The sequence below is a fragment of the Pteropus vampyrus genome, unplaced genomic scaffold (genome assembly GCF_000151845.1).
Source record: "Pteropus vampyrus isolate Shadow unplaced genomic scaffold, Pvam_2.0 Scaffold53, whole genome shotgun sequence".
Lineage (NCBI taxonomy): Eukaryota > Metazoa > Chordata > Mammalia > Chiroptera > Pteropodidae > Pteropus > Pteropus vampyrus.
In genome coordinates, this window is record NW_011888834.1 from 587,786 (window position 1) to 592,980 (window position 5,195).

At 36.4% G+C, this 5,195-nt stretch overlaps 1 pseudogene; it reads right to left on the bottom strand.

Annotated features, from left to right (window-relative positions):
- Window positions 1–4,356: 4,356 nt before the first annotated feature.
- The window catches only part of LOC105292208, a 16,206-nt pseudogene continuing 15,367 nt past the window's right edge, over window positions 4,357–5,195 (bottom strand).

The following is a 5,195-nucleotide window of genomic DNA, read 5'->3' on the forward strand; positions in this document are numbered from 1 at the left end:
CTTTGATAGTTTATGTCTTTCATGAAAACCATATGTCATTTTCATTACTTATTTACTTGTTTGTCTTCTTTATTAGATTTTTATAGACTCTTTGAGGGAAGGGACCCTGGTTTTTATTTTTAAGACTCCAGATCTTAGTATAGTGGCAAGCACATGGTAAGGATTCAATAAATATTTCTTAAATAAGTGAAGAGGTGGATGAAATTTTAGTGGGACCGTGAGGAGTTTCATAGAAGACCAGAGGTAGATCAAGAAGGACTGAGATGAAAGAAATTAGAAGCCCACAAAGAAAGAACAACACAAACATAGCCTAGAGGAGACAAGAACAGGGCAAGGTTAGGGAATGGCAGAGCATGCATCTTGGGTTATTGAAGTAGAAATTGAGCTGGATTAAGATAAACCAGAACTAAGCCAAGAGGTTTACTGAACTGAGGAGCTTGGAGATTGGTGTGTGTACATCGAGAAGCCAGTGAATTTTTTTTGAGAAGGGAAGTTCTGAGAACTGTTCTGTGTTTAAAGGGATGTTTCTGGTGGTACAACGTGGGACTGATTAGAGAGGATAGACACAAGAGGCAATGAAAGCAGTTAGGAGGCTGCTGCAATACTTCGTTTGTGAGTAATAATGGGGACTCAAACTTGCCACGGCATGGGCGTAAGGAAAAAAAGATTTTTTTTTAAAAAAAGTAGGATTCTTAAGATGTTTTTCACCTGAATGGGCAGTGACTGAAGAGATGAAAGATAATCCTGACTTTGGGTGGATGGTAATGCCGTTAACTAGGATGCAATTACAAGCGGAAGGGCGGGTTTACTGCAGAAGGGAGCTTAACAACAATGAAAGAGTTCTGGGACTCAAGAAAATTGGTGATTTTGGAGCCAAATGAATAGTAATAAAAGTCAAAGCCACTGAAATAAATGAGAGCAGTGGATGGGAAGAAGGCCTGGAAATGGGGGTATCCTCCATATATGTAGAGGGAAGATTGAAAGCTAATGAAGTTCTGGCAGAGGGGAGGAGGAGAGCCAAGAAAGCACGGAGATGTGACTGTCTTCCAAGGACGTTAAGAAAGTGCTGATGACTAGGACATGGTGCGGTAGAGTGATCGAGTTTAGAGCCAAGAGTCAGAAAGATTTCCTGTTGAATCTCTGCTTTAACATTTGTAGGCTGCCTGATTTTGAGCAAGTTATATAACCTTTATTTGTAGAGTGAAGGCAACCTTATAAACTATAGCATAAGGCTGTTGCAAAGAATAAATGAGAAATGATGCCCTTAAAATACTTTTTTGTGGCATATACTAAGCAATTAGTATCTAATATTATCAACAGTAGTAAAAGATGCTTCAGTTGAAAAGAATGAGGGAGAAGTGGATATAAACTTATTCTGCTTCTCTGGAAGGCAAGGCAAGGATTACAAACCTGTAAGAACTACTCTTATGCAGATGTGGGGTTTTCAAGTCTTTTTGCAATACAGGTATCTTTATAATTCTTGCCTTGTCAGTGTTTGGATGGGACATATGTTTGTGTGTACCTGAATGAAAATAGTTAATTCTAAATAGGTCTGATAACTTATATGAAAGAGATTCCAAGGAAAATATCAAGAAGGCTATCGTTTCTTCTAGAAAGATTTATAAAGAGATGCCTTAAAGAAGTGAATCAAAGGCAGATACATGCTAATTTGGTTTTAGAGCTTGCTGAAAATTATTTTGTTATTTTATCACAGTATGTTGTGCTTGTTTTTATGCCTTTAAAACAAATAATTTAGATTTTGATCATGGGTTGAACTTAAGCCACTTGGCTTATGAAACAAGCCATTAAATTTCAAAAAAGGCCAGATGTCTCTGAATTTTAATGTTCAAATAGAATCTAAAGAATTAAAGATCATTTCACATTTTGATTTATCATTAGATACCCTATTCAAATTAACATTTAAATTTTTTTCTATGGAATTTGGAAAGGAGATTATGAAATATCAGATACAACCTCAGAAATTTGAGCATGGTTTTGAAAAACGCATTTTAAAGATCACTTACTGTTGGGAAAGTTGTTTTAGTCAGAATACAGTAGCAAGCATAGTCGGCTACATGATAATAGCACATACTTAATTTAGGCACATGCATTATGGGTACAAATTCCCTTTTAGAGTGAATGTCCGTGCAGCATCCTTAACTTGTAGAGGGCTGTAAACTTTTCTACCTATTTTGTGATTTCTGCAAGGTAAACACAATAGCTTACTAATCTTTCTTTTGTTTGGGTCCACATTTATTTCAACAGAACTTTTCTCCAAGGCACCAACATAATGCCTCCAGAACTGTAAACCCTACTTCATTCTTTTGGATAAACAGAGATTTAAACAAAAGCTATTTTTAACTTTCTTCTTTGCTAACCTATGAAGGCACAATAGCAGACTCTCCCTTTGATTACTGATGCGGGTCTACTGTGGTCATTGAATATTATACAATAAACTGTTTACATAGCAGCCCTTTTTACAGGTTTTAAATCTTCCCAAGCTGCCAGTTTCTGAAGCTGAGTCTGCCAGCTGGCAGACAGAGAGGTGCTTGTGTTCTAGTTGATTGAGGTAATTAACAGCCCAAACTGTCAGAAGGTGACAGCAGGCAAAAAGTTCTTGCCCTGGGGTCACAGCTGGACTCCAACAACTTGCTTCTGATTTACCAGTAAAACTAATAATGTAAGTAATATTGGTATTAAATTATAAAATCAAGGGTCAAACTGAAATTCTGGTTTGTAGCACACATTCACTGGCAGCAAATTAGCAGTAATGTCTTGCAGTTTACTCTGCCCTGTTAAACCCCTGCAAAAATCAGCACGTGCCTATTTTGGCAACAATATGTGGATCTTGGTACACTTAAAGAAACAAAGTAGTGTCTTTTACTTCGATTTCTTTTCATAAATGTACCTCCAGAGAACTGCGCACAGTTTCTTAACAACTGTAGAGAACATAGGACTAGAGATATAATAGCAACTCATTTTTGTGGAACGTTCACTGTATACCAGCCACTGGACTAAAGGCTTTATAAGCATTGTTTCTTTTAACAGGCACCATATTAATGTGACAGTACTATTACATTCATTATTGTACAGAAGGGGAAATAGAGAACCAGAGACATGAAGTAACTTTGTAGAGTCACACAGCTAGGAGGTGGTAAAGCCAGACTTGAACCCACATTATCTGACTCCAGAGCCTAAGTTCTCGATGGCTCCATTGTATTGCCAGATTTTAAATGGCTTTGAAAAATCTGGTGGATCACCAAATGGTTTTCAGCAGAAGGATGATGTATTTACATTTCCCTCAGCAAGGAGGAGAATGTATTAGAGAGGCATCAATAGATGTATGGAGATCTTTTAGGAGCTTAATGGAACCTGAATGGTAAACGATCATTCTAGAGTTGACCTCAGTGGTTGTAACAGGGACACACGCAGATAGAGATATTAAATAGGTGGGACTTAACCCCCGCACTGGATGTGGAGGGGAAGACTGAAAAAAAGGACTTTAGCTTGGACAACTGACTAAATGATGGTACATTAATTACTGAATAAGCCAATTGTTAGTAACTTATAGAAAAAGCCAGAACATAATTTTAGTATCTTGCTAAAATGTATGGTCTGTAATGGTCATTTGGGCAGCAAGCAATAGGAAGTCAATGTAGTTTAATTATAACATGATAACATTTAGTACATAACTCTATTAGTTAATAAAGTTTATTTTGGCCTGAGCTGTTTTACCCAATGGTACTACTTAATAATAGGACAAATGAGCAATGACCAAACACAGATGTCCCTAGAATTCCACAGCCTGCTAAACTGTCTGTCACAGTGCTAATCTCTGAAAGCTTTTTTAGTTTGTAATCCCCAAATATGCCTTTCCCTTGAAGATATCAGTGAAAGTTTATTGGGAATTATTTTTGCAGGATTAGAATTGTCCAATAATTTGTTAATTTATTGTTTGACGAACATGTCAGAATAAATATTGGCTTTTATAATTAGGCTAAAGAGGTACTTTTCTATTTAAAAAGCTAGGCATTTCAGTAACTATTTGCTGGCATTTGTCAAATATGGTATTTGTTTAGAACATAACTTTCTTGTGAACATTCATGTCTTTGTGACTCAGTCTAGACCGTTGTAATTTTCTCCTTATTAGGCTTTTTGAGAAAATGGAACAGGTAAAGAAGATACCTAACCATTCAGCTATTTAATGTGCTTTCATATTCTGTAGTCAGATTTCTTCATATTGCTTTTATATTCTCTAGGCATTTCAGGTTTTAAAAAAAATTTCTACCAAACTTCATTACAAAGTTATAACATTAAAAAAATTTTTATATCAGAGTTCCTGATCAATGTGCAATGTTATCCAATGAGTCGATAAAATTCCAGTCTAAATTAAAGAAGCATAACATTAGGGTTAGTCTATGAAACTTCATCTTAGGCAAATAGAATATATCAATTAAAAAATATTAACAATGATTCAACAGCTTTTATCAGTTAGAATTCAATTTGGTTGAACGTAATAAGGCCCCAGATTATAGTGCTTTAAAATTGGTTTATTTCTCTTTAATCTAATATCCCAAAGTAAGGCTGGTATGACAGCACTGTTCCATGAAGTTCTAAGGGAACTATACTCACTACACCATCATCCATCCGTGTGGTAAACTGATAACAGTCTCTCCTTTCCTACCTTTTCCTCCGCTCCCCTCCCACCCCCCCAGTATTATGTCCTAATATCTGGAACCTTAAATGTTACCTTATTGGAGATAAAAGTATTTGCAGATGTGACTGAGTTAAGGATTTTGAGATAGGGAGATTATGTCGGATTATTCAGGTGTATCTTAATGCTATCACATATATCTGTAAACGGAGGCAGAGGAAGATCTGACACAGACGGAAGAGAAGGTTATGCAAAAGAAGAGGAGAGTTAGTTTTAAAGACGCCGGCCTTGGAAATTGGAGTAACGTGGCCATAAGCTTAGGAATTCCATTCTCAGTTTTGAATTCGAGGAATGGATTCTCCCCTAGAACCTCTGGAAGGAGCATGGCTCTAGATACCTTGATTTGGGCCCAATGATATTGATTTTGGACTTCTGGCCACCAGAACTATAAGAGGATAAATTTCTGTTGTTTTAAGTTAACGAGTTTGTGATAATTTGTTACAACTGACACAGGAAACTAATACACTACGATATCGTATAT